A 17719-nucleotide genomic window follows, 5' to 3' on the forward strand; every position below is an offset into this window, starting at 1 on the left:
ACATCCCCAGTGGCCAGGAAGGCCAGGTTGGTTGAAGACAGCTCAAGCCTGTTGCTCCCTTCAATTTTTTTTTATTTTCAGCTGTTTTTTTCTTACACTCTGTGTTGGGCTGATTTATGTATTCGCTCCCTCCATGCTGATCTGCCTAGCTCAGGGAAACATTCATACTCTTTAATGACCTAAGGGGGAAACATTTGCACCACCAGTTGATCCATTTAACTGTTGATAGCTGTTTTAGCTAAACCATCCTCATTGTGTTGGGTCAGCTTCTTCCAATGGCTGTGGTCAGCCAATCCCTGCACTATTCCCTGAACTTCATGGTCACATCAGCCTTGCTTGCCTATCTCTACTGAGCCTTCTTCCATTGTAGGGCTTTAATCAGTGAATCACATTCCAACCCAGGATTTTAATCAGTCCTGGCTTCATACTCGGTGATAGATACTGCAGGAAGATTCGGAAGTTGGCTTCTCTTGCTCTGTCTATAATATGTCATGTTTTTTCTGTGAATACTATGACAGCCACTTGTTTTTCTATATTGTTTGTGGGGCTAGACAATCTCCTGAGAAATAGACCTATATATGATAGCATTTCCAGTGTTCATTCGATTGCTATTCAGCCAAACTTGACAGATAATAACTGTTTGAAGATTTCTATTTTGGTGCACTTCTGAAGCTAGCAACTATGAAAAGGACAAAAAGTATCACTCAGAGAGAAAATGGACAGAACTCAGCTGGTGAGACTATTGGCTTCTTCAGTCAGCATTTGTGTATGTAACTTAATGGTCAGTATGTACATAATCCTGGACTGGCTTACAGTATTTTCTGTTTCTTGCTTGATGGGGATATTGTTAGGAATGCAGGCTTTTTATGGTTATATATATTCGAAGACAATAAATCTGTGAAAACAGGCTTCATTAGTTCCTTTGCTTAGGGAGCAAATAGTTTTCCATGTCATTCTAGTCCTGTAATGGTAAATTTTATTTCATACTTTATTCTGTGTGTTATAAAATAATTCTAGTTATGGTTTATTTCCACTAAAATGATGTTCTCACTCTGGTTTCTGCTAATTTACAGCTTTCAGTAAAGAAAATTTACAGCTTTCATTTGTAATTGAAGTTATTAAGTTTTATTAACAGCACTAGAATGTCTTTCTCTCTTTCTCTCTTCCTTCTTTGCCATTTTCCTTCTTTGCCTTTTCCTTCTTTGCCATTTTTCTTCTTTCTTTCCTTTTTCTTTTTCTTTTTTTTTTTTTTATCCTATTGAATCCTACTTATGTTTTGGGGAACATAGAGAGTAATTAATTCTACTTAAAGCAATGCAACCAGTTCTGGTTTAATTCTTGATCCATCACTTTTGATTTTTCAAAGTCTTTTGCTTGTAATTAGTGCTGTCACCTTCTGTTAAAAGAAAGAGTCTGTGTACATGCCATAGTAGCAATGATGATGTACTCCACTAAGTAGTGGCACTGCTTTTCCTTAATCTGGTTTCCTTCCAGCCACTGGCTGTGAGCCGCAGAGGAATGAGGAAACAACACAACTCAGAAAATAGAGGAATAGTAAATAACATTTTTTCCATGTGGCTAAAGGTTAACATAAGTGGATCTCAAAAGGTGGCAGGTGTGTTAATCAGCAATTTTAGAAGAAATGTAATTGTCAAGGAAATGAGCAGTAGCCATAATCAGACAAGGTGCCTGAGATCCACGGTCATCAAAAGGATCTAATGAAGCTGAAGGAGTAGGCAACATGATTACAAATGGAATTTGGTGTTGGCAGATGTTAGAGAATACATACAAGAACGAATGATTGAAACACTCGTGATTATGGTGCTTTCTATTGCTTATGACCACTTAAAAAGATCCAGGTGTCACTATGGCCATGATGATAAAGACTTCTCTTCAGTGAGCAATAATAGGTGTTAGAAGGTGGTCCAGCTCTGGGGCCTCTCGAATGTTAGACCTTGTTAAGTCTGCTTTGCTTTTGTCATATTAACTGTCATATTTTAGGGTGAAGACAAAATGCAAATTGGACATTGGTATTAAATTGCAAAAGGCACGGGCCAGAGGAGAGCGTTTGAGTCTGGGTTTCCATCTTTGTGTTCCACACTGATACTGGACAGACCAGTGTACTGAATCCTGAAGCCAGCTTGCAGAAGCACCCAGTACAAGGGCACTGAACTCTTGAGAGGAAAAGACAGTCTTGTGGAGAGTTTATGCAGTCTCTAGCAAGATGGAAAGCCCAGCCTCTGCTAGGGATGACAACACCTGGGTAGAAATAACACTGACGGCCTAAAATGAGTCATCACAGAGCCATTGATTCAAATCCACACTTCAGTTGGCCTTTTCTCCCAGAATGTTTACTGTGTAATTCATGGAGGGATCTTTTCATTCCTCTCTCCTCCCTCAAGCATCTGGGTTTATTCCAAAGCTGAGAACAGAAGAATACAAGAAAGGTGTTTTATTGGCAATGGGATTTTCTGTTCCTTAAAGAACCTTTGCCTCTTTCACTAGAAAAGTGACCTGACATGCAAGAATGTCTTGACACATTAAAGGCTCTTTAGTTGATGATATTTCTACTTAAGTGGGGATTGCTCTTGAGGAATACTGAAGATCAGCTAAACCTGTTGCAGAAGGTTTTGTAACCTTTGACAGAATATGTTTCTTAGTTAGCTAAGAGCTGTGATGTCAGAATGTGATGTGATTGAGCTTTGTTTGAGAACTCGTGTTTGTATTTGCTTACAACATATGAGAATATCTAAGATTTACTCATCTCAAAAGCAGAACTGAATTATTATATTACCAAGTGTGCAGACCATTTTTACTCTTGTCTGTGTCATTGCTGATTGAGGACTTAATCACAACTGAATTGTGCAAGACATTAAAACATGTCATTAGGCTAAGTCTTGGAAATGCTATGCTTTAACATAAGCAACAGACTCTGAATTGAAAAGTTCATGCTTAAAAATCTGAATTAAAATACAGGCTCAGGTGGATACCTGAGTAATACTGTGCTGTCAAGAATGATTGTAGGATTTCTGCTGAGATCTGCTAAGCTGAGATCAATCAATCAAAAAAATTATATATATATATATATATATAAAATCTAGTAAAGTGTTCAACTCATCATCTTTTCTCTTTCCTTACCATTTGATTGTGCATGATTTACCACATGGAAGATATAACTTGGTGATGCTTGAGAACAGAGGCCAATCTTGAGCTTCTAGTGATAGCATTTCAGTCCTATAGAAGGAATGTATCTCCTATGTAGTATGAATATAGCTGAGATTTTACTAACAACTTTTTAGTGAGTCCCTTCATGGCAAGTCATAATCTCTCTCTGCCTCAGGGCCTTTCTGTGTTTAAAATACATACAAAGCTTGCATCTGCACTATGATTTGCAGTTCCTTTTGGAAATATGCATATTAAGAATGAAGTATTCAGTGCACTAAAAATGTGCTTCTGATGTGATGCCACTGCTGCTCCAGTGCAGCTCTTCAGCTGTTGGATGTACAATAGGACTAAATTGTGTAGTATATTTAAGGACCTGGACAATTTGTTCATTACGGATTTTGTACAAGGCTGGACTGAAAACTGAGAGACAAGATGACAAATCTCTTTAACTGTTTCTATTAGAATTCACACATGTTCTCTGATTTGGAATGGTGGAAGTGAAATCCAAAAAGCTTGAGGCTGGAAGAATTAGTTGTTAATCTCACATTTCTACAAAAAGACTGAGTGATTCCTTTTTTATAGTCCTGAAAACATAATGGACCCCTGGGGATTACTGACACAACAAGCTTCTGAGAGCTGCTAGCACTTAGCAAAATTGACCTCAGTTAATCAAAAAACAAACCTTACCAAACAACAACAACAACAAAAACCTGCTAATTTTGCCCTGTAGCCCGGGGGTCTACAAGGCAAGTAACTGTGTAGATGGTTAAAGAAATTTAATTTCCTTGAAGTGGGTCTCAGTGACCTGTAATGTCAGTATGTAATTGGCAAACTCAAATGGAAGGGAAAGTAATTTACATGCTAAGGTGGTGGAATAAGTGAAAGGAAAGAGAGTAGAGCTAGCAATACAATGGCATTTTGCTCAACCTTTATTAAAACATTTCTTGAGCATAGTGTATATGAATCTGCAAGCACATAAAAGACTATGGCACTAATAGGAATAAAGAGAACAGAATTAAGCAGTGTGCATGATCTGGAATATTAACATGCTCTATTACAGGGAATCAGTTGCCATTATTCCGACTCATGTTCCATGGACTTTTGAGTCATTTTCCTGTAGTCCTGTTTCCTGGGCCTAAAATGGAGCCCTGAGGACCCCACTAGGGACTGGTTGCCAGCCTGATGTAACCCCGTTTACCATAACCCTTTGAGCCCGACCTTTTCATAATAAAAGAAAGGTTGTAGCACTGCAATCTGTGTAGATTTCAAAAATGTTATAGAACACTTTCATAGTGTATCCTGGAGAAACACAAGGTTATTTTTCCCCAGTAATAACTCATACAGGCCATGAGTACTTTCTGTAACAGAAAAGCTGCACACTGCATCTTCCATTACCTTCCAGTTTAATTAAATGTTCCTTGAATAAATCTTGTGTTTACATTCTCATGACATGCTCCCAGTGATGACTTCTCCATTTATAAACTGACTGGATTCAGTCCAATCATTGCTGCTTATTGTACCTGTCACTCAAAGAAAACTCCAGACTCTTACAGTCATTCCTCTTTGGGTCCCTCTTTGCTAGTTACTAACTTGATATGCCTGTGAAACTCAATTGTTTAGATGAGCTAGGTAACAACAGACCTCTTTTAGTTTACTTGCCTAGAGTGGCCAAGAGGTTGAAGGAGGACAGGACACCAATATTCCTTAAACTGGAACTACTAGAAAAATTGTAAGTTACTAGTTAATTAAATTTAAAACACGAGTATCCTTCAACTGGCTACACATTTCTAGGCCACTGCAACACCATGGTGATTTAAACTAACGTGTTTTACTTTTATTTAGAACAGATGAGAAGAGAATATATGCTCAATTGTCGTCTTTCAGCAGATGAAAGGGTATCTTTCAGAGAAGATGCAGTAATTGTTTAAATCACCATTAGCTTAATCATTAATCTGACCAAACGCCACTATGCAACCCAGGAAGAGAAGGCATCAAGTGCCACAGAAGTCCTTTCAGATCATGTCTGCACTTAATAAGACAGAATGAGGATAAGCAGTAAATCACATACCACTGGCATTAAACTTGTATTCTCTGATATTTTCCTCTCTTGAACCAGGACGGTTGCCAGAATTTTTTGTAATGTTGCATTTTAATATACATTCCATGATGACTGGGAGTCATCCTTACTCTTTATGATGATAAGAAAAACAAAGTTTATCTACTTTCATTAAAATAATCCCTACAAATTGGAAATTTCCTTATATTGCACCTCCATTATACTAATCTAGTGGTGTTTGTAGGGTTTTTCATAGAATCATGGAATGGCCTGGGTTGAAAAGGACCTCAAAGATCATCTAGTTTCAACCCTCCTGCTCTGGGCAGGGTTGCCAACCACTAGAGCAGGATGCCCAGAGCCACATCCAGCCTGGCCTTGAATGCCTCCAGGGATGTATTGGGATTTTGTATTTTTTGCTCTTAAAAGGGAAGAAAAAAGATTTATTCTGCATGTATGTACAAAATATTTCAACAACCTGGGCTTCTAGAAGAGAATAACAGAACTCTCAGAATCAATTTGCAAGCATGTATTACTTGAAATTATTAAACTAAGTACTTCAAATGCCTAGGCTAACACTCAGCATATCAATGTTGGAGTTAAACCACCAGTTAAACTGAAGGTTCTTAATGCCCCAATTTTTGGTGACCTGTAGAAGATTAACTGGAAATAAACTATGTCACAGAAGTCACTATTTGGCTTCTTGGACTTTCTAATCCATCATAATATGGCTAGCACCAGACAATTTAGAAATACTAAATTCTGTTTCAGAACAGCATCATCCTCAATTAAAGAAAAAAAGGCAATTATGTGCATAACATAATTTAGTAATATTTAACTTCATTTTCCTCAGGATGTCTAGTATGATACACTGTTATATCAAGGAAATAAATTTTGCATCTTTATCAGATCCAGTGACAGCAGAAACCTCTCCTGCAGCAATTCATCAACATAGCACAAGTGTACATGTGCACTACTTTATCTTCCATCTGAAACAGTACAGCTCAGTTAAAAAGCTAGGAATTTCAATATAATTAACTCAAGTGAAAAAAGCCCTGTAATTTAGAGTTGTTGTTTACTTGGATATTCACAATGTCCCCAGACATTCGTAATTCAAGTAAGGCTTACATATCACTAAGTTCCAAAAGAACTGATGAAATCTGAGGAGTAATTACAACTGTACAAGAAAGTTAATTAAAATTAATTTTATCATCACCACATTAGAACCTAACTTCCAAAAAAACATTCTGAATTTTTATTCTAGTAACAGGTGTATGAAGCAGAAAGAGCATTACTTTCTTAATGCATGTACCAGTATACATGATGGTGGCCACTCAGCTGGAAAGTAGACTTGGGGTCCCTGGTGGACACCAAGCTGAACATGAGCCAGCAATGTGCCCTTGCCACAAAGAAGGATAACAGTGTCCTGGGCTGCATTAGGAGTGTCACTGTAGATGGAAGGAGGTGATCCTTTCTACTCAGCATTGGTGGGGCCACAGCTTGAGCACTGTGTCCAGTTCTGGGCTACCCAGTACAAGAGAGACGTGGATGTACCGGATGGAGTCCAGCAAAGGATGCATCCCAAATATGAGGAAAGGCTGAGCAAGCTGAGACTGTTCAGCCTAGAGAAGTAAAGGCACAGCGGGAATCTTATGAATGTACATAAATACCTGAACATAAATACCTGAAGGGAAGTTGCAATGAGGACCAAGCTAGGCTCTTTCCAGTGGTACCCAGAGACAGGACCAGAGGCCATGGGCACAAACTGGAATACAGGAGGTTTGGTCTGAACATCAGGAAGCAGTTTTCCACTGTGCAGGTGAGGGAGCACTGGCACAGACTGCCCAGAGAGCTGGCTGGAGATACTTATAAGTTGTCTGGACATGGACCTGGGCAAATGGCTCTTGGTGTCTCTGCCTAAGCAGGGGGCTGGACCAGATGACTTCCAGATGTCCCTTCCAACCTCAACCACTCTGTGATTCTGTGAATTTTGCAGATCTGTAACTACAAGACAAGTTAAGTAACTTATCCAAATGCAAATTGATCATGCACAGAATCAGTACCCAAACTCATGTCTTGTGTTCCAGTCCAGCCACATGTAAGCCACATGAGGAATCATACAGCTTTCCTGCTTCAGATTAGAAAGACTCATCAAACAAACAAACAAAAAAACCACAGTGCCATTTCTTGCACAACTCATTCTGCTTTACTTATCAAGCTTAACTGTTATTGTCTTTCTGAACCAGAAATGTTTCACATATAATGATGTTTTTTTCTAGTCATCCCAAGATTCTTCTAATGTACCATGTTTTACTCAAGTTCCTTCCTACCACACTCTTGTTTTTAATATTTTTTTCTGCACATAGCCCAGAAGTTCCACCTCAAAAACTTCCCAACTGTTCTCCATTTTCTGCTCAACTTTTATTTATTCTGGATATTAAACAAAACAAAACAACCAAGAAACAAACAAACAAAAAACAACCCAAGCTCAGCTGAAACTGCAATTAAATAAAATATCTTTGACACAGAAAATACATGGCATGAATAAATGGATTTTTCAAATATAAAGAAGTGATTCAGACACAGTAAACACTTCTGCTGCATGACTCCAGGGTCCTCAGAGGCATTTTATGTCACTTCATCACAATTAACCTCCCAAGAAAGCAATTCAGATCTGAGCAAGAGAGAGAAAATGAAGACATTACTGACAACACACAAAGTCTATTCTGATGTCATAATGCTATATTACTTGAATCACAGGCAGGTTTCCCGGTATTCAGTTTCAAAGCAGGAAAACAGACAATGGAGAGCATATAGAAGGAAGAACAACTACCTGCTGTGAATCAGATGCAAGATGATTTAAGCTACTGGCCAGATGCCGATGAAGTTATTACTACTGCTGAAAGTTAAAGAACCACACCTGAACACCTTATTTGACTTTGAAATGTTCCCCAATCTCAATTGTGCACATGCTGAAAATGAAGAATATAAGTTCCAGCTCTCCCACAGTATCAGTATCTTCGGGGTTAGAATATGCTCTTCTATCTCCCTATTTCCAAAAACGACAATTTACTGTAAACTCAACTCATACCTCCCACTACCTCTTCTGCAATTGTTCTAGCAACACCCTTTATGCATCAGCACCACCAACTGTCAGTACTCTGTTACCTTACTTTAAGACATCTTTTTTTTTTTTTTTTTAATTGCACTATATTGCATTCCACACAGGAAAATTCAGTACTTCATGAAACCAGAAAGTATTTCAGCTCTAAAGAAGTTACCAGCCTGTGATAAGGGATCAAAAGGACAAACCACAAGGACTGCTGTAGCTACATGCACAGGTCTGTAGGGTTCTAGTAATACTGAGAAATTCTTACTAGTGAGACCACCTCAAACATAAAGTACATTAGTCATAAAATGAGCAACCTTAATAAAACCAGGCCTTAGTACTGTTTGGTCAAAACAGACGCTCAAAATGTCTATAGCAATCCAATGTTCCAACAGCACTTTAAAATAAAAATAATTTAAAACCCTCATATGATGAGGATACAAGAACACATATTTCTGCAGTTCTTACACAGACCTGTACAAATAATAATCGCAGGAGGAAAAATACAGTTTTCCATACTAAACCACTATGTCAGCTCCAGCAGGGAGCTGTCTCAGCTTGACTGTCATCTGGTACCTCCCTAGTCCATAAACTCCTAGCACAGAGATATCTGCACTACAAAACTCTTCACCATCAGTAATGCCTTCTCACTAGCAGATGAAGCACATGGATTCCAAATCAGTTGATTGCAAACTAAGCCCGAGTTGCTTCCGCTGCAAAGGGCAGTCCCATCCTTCTCATACACTCTTGTAAATTTTTTGCCATCCATGTGAGCAGCCCTACGGTCTCTCCACAAGCTGGACAAGGCAATTGATTCCGTTGAAAACTGAAGCACCCTCTTTCACACAAAATTTGTTTAAAGCTAGATCAGTTTTACGATCCAGATTATTCTGTGGTTGCATAATTGCTACCGTCAGCATGACAGACCCATTAGGAGAAAGCAGCCTTGAGTAGGTGAAGAAGGATCACAAAACAACAGTCTAAGCAAAATGGTAAAGGAAACTAAAGGTGTTCAGACATTCTTAAGGTATCATTTCAAGATTTTAGCACAATGACAGTTTACGTACTGCCACTCAACTACTCATCTTTCCCTTGCAGAGCAGGCAAGCAGAAGAAAACATTCACCTATACCTAATTTTTTGTGATATGAAATCCATCTGCTTAGCCTAACACCAATAAAAGTTTCTCAAGGAGGCAGAGTGGATTTTGTGAGAGAAACATTAAATCCCTTCACTGCCACAACCCCAAGTTCATTTCTTGATTTGAATGGTAATCACTGTAACGCAAAACACTGATGTATGAATGAAGTATGAATGCTTGTTGCCTTGTTACCCATGCTATCATTTCATGGACAAGGACTATGTGCTTCCCAGGACTATCTGTGTCCTGGAAAGGACACTGTACCTGTTTTTAAAATTCTGGTGAAGAAAAACGTGCTGCTGCAGTGAACGATTTTCTTCTATCATGTTTGCAACGAAGGCATGTCTGCTTTCAATCAGAACAGTTCTAAGCCTCCCTTGCTGTGTATTCTATCACTGCTTGTCCCCTAAGGGAGAAGGATAGACAGCACTGCATCAAACAACTGGGGGAAAAAAAGATCATCGTATTGTGTGCTCCATTACTCATGTTAACACACTCTCTGGACATCAGACGTTTTAGATTGTGCTGGTCATTACTATGACTGGACTATAATGCACGTTAACCACATGAGATATTCCCCAGTCAGTTTCCCATAATCAGTAAATGACTCTTTTTTTTTTTATCATATTTGATTTATGAGATTAACAACAGGTCTATAAATGGAGAAGAAATAACAGGAAAAAGAATCACAAATTGATGACAGAAAAATCATATTAAAATCACTCCTTCCATTCTATCTGAAGACTGCAAACCCTAACATCCCATTTTTCAGTGCATTTCAATTGACCCACAGCATGGAGTGTCTATTTTTGTCCCAACAAGATCCCTGCCCACATTAATGCACCTCATTAATCAGTAGGTCTTTGTTCTGTGTTTTTGTAACATTCTTAATTTCATATCAGTTGCCAGATCTCCAGTTTATACTAAACAATTTGTCCACGTCCTGCGGGTTTGTACTCTTTTCACATTTATTCATAGTGTTCCCACTTCCTCCACTCACAGATCTCTGTCTTGGACTTAAGCAATTTACACAAGCTGAAACAATTGTTAATGACCTCCAGAACTATTGGGACCAGTTTCGGATTCTCACTTTCACTGCTGTAATAACCATGCTAGAACCAGTATGAAAAGATTTCCTACTAAAAAAGCCAAACATGTAGATTTCACCAAGGACACAAAACTGCCAAATCAACGATCCCTGTAGCCCAGTTTCTCCTATGTGGTTCTGACAACTGTTTCTCAAAGGGTGCAGAAATTCTTAAAATACATTGAGAACTTCCTAATAGCAGATATACACAACAGAGTTACCTGTTTCAACACAATCACTACTTCATATTGACCTTACTGAAAACCCCACAGTACCCCAAGGAAAGATGACAGAGGATGGCAGCTGTTTTCCACATACATCAAATGTTCACTCCCTACATCCTACTCTTCTCCACACCTTGCAGAATCCCTGCCCCAGGTGCTGGGGTCCTAGGGTCTAATAGCATCTGCAAACATTTGAGTTGTTTAAACATTTCTGTACCAGACAGATGCCTTCATGTGTTTTGACATCCATTCTGAAGAAACAGATGGTGTGCAAAGAGGTTATTGAAATCAGAAACGCTCTAGAAATACCTAACCAGGACAAGGGTTGCCAAACCCTACCAGCTGTTAAAATTAAGAGAAAGTTGAATTGGTAGCACTGGCATGCCCTTCCCACTACAGCTCTGTCACCCTTCTCCATGGTGCACCCTCCCTTACAGGGATATCTAATGAGATCCAAGAGATCCCAGTCCTACTATGTCAGTGCTGCTCTTATCAACCTTTTTGTATATCCTCCCAATCAGCCTTCCTCTCATCCTCAGTCTTCCCTTTCACATTTCCAGAACGGCTCTGTCACTTCCCTGCTGTACTGTACTATCTTAAACAACTACTACAGGAATTCAAGTATTAGCAGTGCAATGCAGAGGAAATAGAGATGGGCTAAAGTTTCCTCTTTTCACACAGACTAATGATGACTTCCTCTAGCCTACACCAGGGCAGACCCACTCTTGCTTGAGAGGCTCCATGCTGCATTTCTCTGTCCAGTACCAAGTTAGGGGAAAAATATAAAAAAAAAAGAAAACCACATCTTCTTAAGTGAAAATGTACAGTTGAATTTTAAGTTGGATCTTGCTTTACAGATGATCCTGCTTTGTTCAGGGAGTTAGACCAGATGACCAAAAATCTCCTCTAATGTAACTTACTACAGTTCTGTGCAAAGGGAACACAAGGTTTAAAAGTTAAAGTTATCTGACCCAGGCTTTGAGACAACTTGCTATGATTTTGGACAGAAGTAAAATGCTCTTTACTTATGGTTAAACATACTAAAGATGATATAATTCATATATATACGAGTTTCAAGAGCAGCCTCGGGGAAAGAAAATGGATTTTCACTTACTTGTATACACACCTCCTATATCCTTTTCAGTGTCACTGCTTTCCGGAATACCCTCCTATTTTACATTTCTGCTCAGATACACAGATTTACATTTGGCTGTGTTGAAACACTTCACTTTTATAAGTTCAGCTTACCAAGTGAGCCAGGTAAATTTCTGATTACCCTGTCCTCTGACTACCCTTTCTGATTACCCTGAGTACTTGTAAGGCTGGCAACTGACGCATCAGTGGCTGATCTCACACTGTCGATAAAACTGGTGAATTGCATTTGGCTGCTGAACCTGGTAAATATGTACTTTAAACTGTCTTCTTGAATAACCAATGCCTTTCAACAGCTATGAAAGAACTATGAACAACTGTTTTTTTGTTGTTTGTTTGTTTTACCACAGAAGGTGTCCAAAGAGAGGTGGTTAAATTAATGTTGCTTAATATGAACAAAAACCTAAACTCACACACCTTGCAGAATTCTATGCATTTTACTTCTCTAATGACAATTTTATTGATGAATCTGTAATCTCAAAGAATGAAGCACAGTTTGATAAGAACTGCTTTCCAAAAAAAACATAATTAAAGCACAGGATTATAATGCCGGGATCTTATACTGCATTTTCTTTATCTGGAAACTACTGCCAGACTAAGATAGCTGTCAGCCAGGTAAGTTCTCTTGCTTGTTCTTCTTCAAACTAGCACAGTATTAGATTTTTTTTTTTTTAATATTTCAAAATTTATTTTAAAAAATCTAACATAGTTGGGACACAAATCTCTTCAACAACTTATTTTAGGATTCTTGGATGCAAGTTCTCTCTTCCTGCTTACTTAAAAATATACATTCTGCATTTTAGCAACTTCCTTTATTAGTAATAGGTTAAGGAGCCTCTCATTCTTGTATGATACATACTCTTGAGTTTTCCAAATATACCCCTTTTAGTTCTAGGATTTTTGTTCACAAAAGTCTACAGTTTTAGAACACTAAGAACAAAAACCATGAAGCTACAGCATACTGAAGTTATATAAATCCTCCTAAGAACAAAAACAGATAATTTAGCACAGATCAGAGAAGCCCATAGAATTGACACCATTTTTGTTAGCAGAGCTGATGCTGCACCTGTGTGGTGCCTGACCTCTAAAGTGAGAATGCTTTTCTTCATCCACTTTACATACTTCTACAGAACAAGCAGATTACCTATTCAATCATAAATTTTCCAAGCTCAGGATCGGTGCATCCCTAAGAGTAGGAAATCGGGGAAGGGGGGCAGGAGACCTGCGTGGATGAGCAAGGAGCTCATGGACAAGATCAAAACGAAGAGGAAGGTCCATGAAATGTGGAAAAAGGGCCTGTCCTCTTGGGGGGAGTATAGGAGTGTTGTCAGGGCCTGCAGGGATGCAACAAGGAAGGCTAAAGCCCACCTGGAGATGAAGCTTGCAAAAGAGATAAAGGATAATAAGTTTTTTTTTAAAGTATGTAAATAGTAAAAGGAAGACTAGGGATAACGTGGGTCCCCTGCTGAACGAGGGGGTGTCCTGGTAACGGGGGATGCTGAGAAGGCAGAGAATGCAAAAGTAGGAGTTGCATAACTGTGTTACATAGAGAATACAACCAATAGTGGAAGAGAATTTCTTATTACATGAAGTTTCTAGTGTAAAATTATAAAACAACCTGTAATCATTGTTGATTTTAAATATTTTAAAAAGCACTGTTTGATAGAATCATAATAAAGAAACTGAATTCAGATAATGAATAAGTCAGGATTTTCTAACTGGCTGAAATGTCTGCCAACAAATGAAATTCCCTGTATCGGCAAGACACTTCAGCATTTGTAAAGACAATTACACTGGATTTTGTTGGAGAACAGTTGTACTTTTCAAGATTTTTCTCCTTGAAAATATTAATCCTCTTAATATAAGAGTATCTGCACGCCCCATTGGTATGATGGGTGTATTTTTGTTACCATGTTTCTGTGAGGGACCAGAGACTAGCTCATGCAGGTAGCTGTGCCATGACATAGCGAACAAACTCCTGCTCTTTCAGCAGCACCCAGTTAGTACAGCCAAGTCAATCTGTGTCTCTCTGAGATATTATCAGTTTCATGCACAGAGTATTTAATTAGTCTCCTGCTCTAAAAGCCAGCCTTGGGTGTCACTTAACAGACGCATCTATTACACAATGGAATGACAGGAAGAATTATGCCTTCTCATTATGAAGCAAGTCTTGAGAAATTGAATTACTGAACTCTTAGCCACCAATAAGTACCCTTTCACCCTTTTTATGTTGCCTCAAGGAAGAGCCCAGAGCGCCACCTTCTGTTTAACGGCCAGAATCACAATTTCAGCTGCTGCTAACTGCTGCAGTAACAGCCGTTCACAATCAAATCTATCGGGCTGGGTACCAAAAAGAAAACCGTTTTCTTGTTAAACAGCTCAGTATGTCATACTTGTCAGACCTACTGCTCTTCTAGAAATGCAATCATACGAACAGCGAGAGCATAGCTGCCCAAGCGGCACACATCCGGATCCTGACACAAAGGATATTTTTCATAAATTTCAGCAAGCATCCAAAGCACCTCATAGATTTTTGCAGAAGGTTCCATATTTCTTACTTAAATGTCACAGAGCACTTGCAGCTATTGTCACAATTTCCATCCAGGAAAACAACACACAATACCCAGCGTGACCAAGGCTGAAGTGAAGATAAACAGACTTTGATAAAATTACTTCACAGACCTCACTGAAAATCACTCACTGGATTCTTGTAAAACCTGAACAGCCTTAAATTAAAGCAGTATAATTATCAAATAAATATCAAATACAAAATCTGAGAGTACAGAACAATTCACTCTAACACCTAATCCCCAAATATAGAGAACACAATAGAGACTATAAGGACAATGAAAATTCGTTTTTAGATAAAAAATAGGAGTCTCTTTTCATCTGTGTTTTGGAGCAGGACAAGGAGAAGAGGAACAAGAAATAAGTCATAGGCATTTTGTGGGTTGATTAGACATCTTCGTAATGAGAAGAATAACAAAGAACTTTTTATTTATATCTTGGACATATGGGGTGGCAGAATATATTCTGTCAAAGCTACGACTGAACTTGCAATATGTTTGGCTATAATCAAAAGAGAAAAAAATGCAATATTAATTCAGACCTTAAACAACAGATTAATTTGCTTTGTCTATTTGAAAGACCATAAATAACTCATCACTGCCCACTTTAACAATAACGCGAGCTATGCGTATTTCTGTAAACCTCTGCAGAACAACCTTCATTTCAGCAGGCTGCTCCAGAACAAATGGGTCCAGACCAACATAGAGTTACAACCTAGAAATTGTTGTAGTAATCATCACCAAACTGAAAATAGGCAGTGGCCTTAGAATTCAAGCTGGATTCAGTGCAATCAGAAACACAAACATTCAGTGGCTCACAACAAAAATCTTTCATTATGATAATAATGAATCAAGTATGGTGGCATCATACTAATCAATTATGCTCCTTTTATTACCAGTGACCTTGAGGCCAATTCAAACACTGTGTCCTCTCATTCAAGCCACTTTTGTAATAAAAGAAGCGATTGTGAAGGGTATTTTCATAATACTGAGAATAAAGTGCCTTCACAATCATTAAGAGAAAGAATAAAAAATATAAGCGCAAACTACATAGAAAATAATTTTAACATTACTCATTCTTAACTGCTCTTTTAAAAGGGTCATAGCTGACATTCTGATACTAGAATGAACACAAAAGAGGTATTATCACCTTTCCGTAAAAGCTTAAAAAGCAGTTGGGCACAATGATCCTAAAACAAGTCCTTAATTTTCTGTATTTGAACCAAATGCAGAAATTGAATCAAAAACCAAATTGAAACCAAAAACAGAAATTGAAATTGAACCAAATACAGAAAATGAACTAAACACCATAGAAAAGATACAGAGCCAAACTACATTCTAGCATAATACCAGTGAAGTCCCCAAAGCATTGTAACAAAAATGCAGTGGGAAAATAGAGGCTGAAATGAATAGGAAAATACTGTGTTAAAAGTACAGCCCTGAGATACCAGTATTAGAACTGATTCAACTTATTGTTTTCAAGTTACAAACTGTAAGTCTGAAAGCATTGTCCAAATGCTTCTTGAACTCAGCAGGCTTGGTGCAATGATCACTGCCCTGGGCAGCTTGTTCCAGTGCCTGACCACCCTCTTGGTGAAGAACCTTTTCTTAATGCCACCCAGCCTGAACCTCCCCTATCGCAGCTCCACGCTGATCCCTTTGGGCCTGTCACTGTCACCACAGAGATCTCCACCTGCCCCTCTGCTCCCCTCTTGAGGAAGCTGTAGGTTGCCATGATGACTCCCGTCAATCTCTTCCTCTCTAGGCTGAACAAATCAAGGGATTCAGCTTCTCCTCATATGTCCTGCCCTTCAGACCCGTCACCATATTTGTTGCCCACCTTTGGACACTCTCTAAGAGCTTTATGGCCTTATATTGTGGCACCCAAATCCGCACACAGTTCTCGAGGTGAGGCCGCACCAGCGCACAGCAGAGCGGGGCAACCCCTTCCCTTGACTGGGTAGCAACGCTGTGCCTGATGCAGCCCAGGGTATGGTTGGCCCTTTTGCCTGCCAGGACACACTGTTGGCTTGTACTTAACCTGCCATCAACCAGAGCCCCCAGATCCCTTAGCGTGGGGCTGCTCTCCAGCCGCTTGTCCCCCATTCAGTATGTATTTCCAGAGTTGCACCGTCCTAGGAGAAGAATCTGGCACTTGGTCTTGTTAAACTTCATGAGGTTGGTGATTGCCCAGCCCTCTAATTTGCTAAGATCTCTCAGCAAGGCCCCTCGTCCCTCAATGGAGTCAATAGCTCCTCCTAATTTAGTGTCATCTGCCAACTTAGTATGCACTTGAGTCCTGCATTCACATCATTTGTGAAAACCTTCAAGAGAACTGGGCCTAAAATGGAGCCCTGAGGAACCCCACTAGGGACTGGTTGCCAGCCTGATGTAACCCCATTTACTACAACCCTTTGAGCCCGATCTGCCAGCTGATTGTTCAACCACTGTACAGTGTACTTGTCTAGCTGTATGCTGGATATTTTGTCCAGAAGGATACCGTGAGAGACAGTATCAAAATCATTACTGGTCTTTTGTCCCTGGCTTTCATCCTACAAGAGCCACCAACAGTCTAAGACCCTAACCAGCTAAATTTTAACTACATAAAGTGGGAAAATGCAAAATATGTGAAACATTAAGTCAGAAGTGAATGAAATTTTCAGTTGCAGCTAAGTTGGGTAAGACCATGCAAGAAGTCTTACTGTACTAACCCTTCCTCCGACTTCTCTGAATGGGCTTTCTTCTAGTTTTCTCTCATCCTTGTTTCTCCTCACTCAGTAGGTTCAAAAAACATTAGCCAATGTGTCTCAGTACAGGTATCTGTTAAAGAAAGATAATATTTATCTACCTTAGATGAAAAGGACAAACCCCAAACAGTTATTAATGTTCTGTTAGTATGCAAAAGTCAGGTGTAAACTACTTAATTTAAAAAAAAAAAAAAAAAGCAAAACTCAGAAAACAGGGAAAGAAGGATGACACTGAGATACACAATCCCACACCTCCAGAAGGTAGAGGGGCATTTTGAACCCTTACATTTGCCTAGCCTTTGAAAAGCATCTGGTTTGGCGGGTACTTCCCAGCAACGGGCCCGCCTAGCAGCGAGGCAGGGCACGCAGGAGCCCCAGGAGCGCCGGCTCCCCGCTCCTGGGGCCGGCGGGGGGCGCAGCGCGGCACAGCGCCGCCAGGCCGCAGGGCGGCGCCCGCGGGCGGGGCGGGGCGGGG

At 39.4% G+C, this 17719-nt stretch overlaps 1 long non-coding RNA gene across 3 annotated transcripts in view; it reads right to left on the bottom strand.

Moving 5' to 3' along the window:
- The window catches only part of LOC106032719 (uncharacterized), a 25396-nt gene extending 7723 nt beyond the window's left edge, over window positions 1-17673 (bottom strand). Inside the window, exons 1-4 of one of the 3 annotated variants that reach the window (XR_007160771.2) lie at window positions 17531-17673; window positions 17209-17317; window positions 9732-9873; window positions 7175-7892 (exon numbers count right to left, since the gene is read on the bottom strand). This is a non-coding gene — a long non-coding RNA (uncharacterized lncRNA). Of the gene's footprint in view, window positions 1-7174; window positions 7893-9731; window positions 9874-17208; window positions 17318-17530 lie in introns of those variants that run through there. The other 2 variants (XR_007160770.2, XR_007160772.2) reach the window with 2 other exon arrangements.
- Window positions 17674-17719: the final 46 nt, after the last annotated feature.

Source organism: Anser cygnoides, chromosome 14 (genome assembly GCF_040182565.1).
Source record: "Anser cygnoides isolate HZ-2024a breed goose chromosome 14, Taihu_goose_T2T_genome, whole genome shotgun sequence".
NCBI lineage: Eukaryota > Metazoa > Chordata > Aves > Anseriformes > Anatidae > Anser > Anser cygnoides.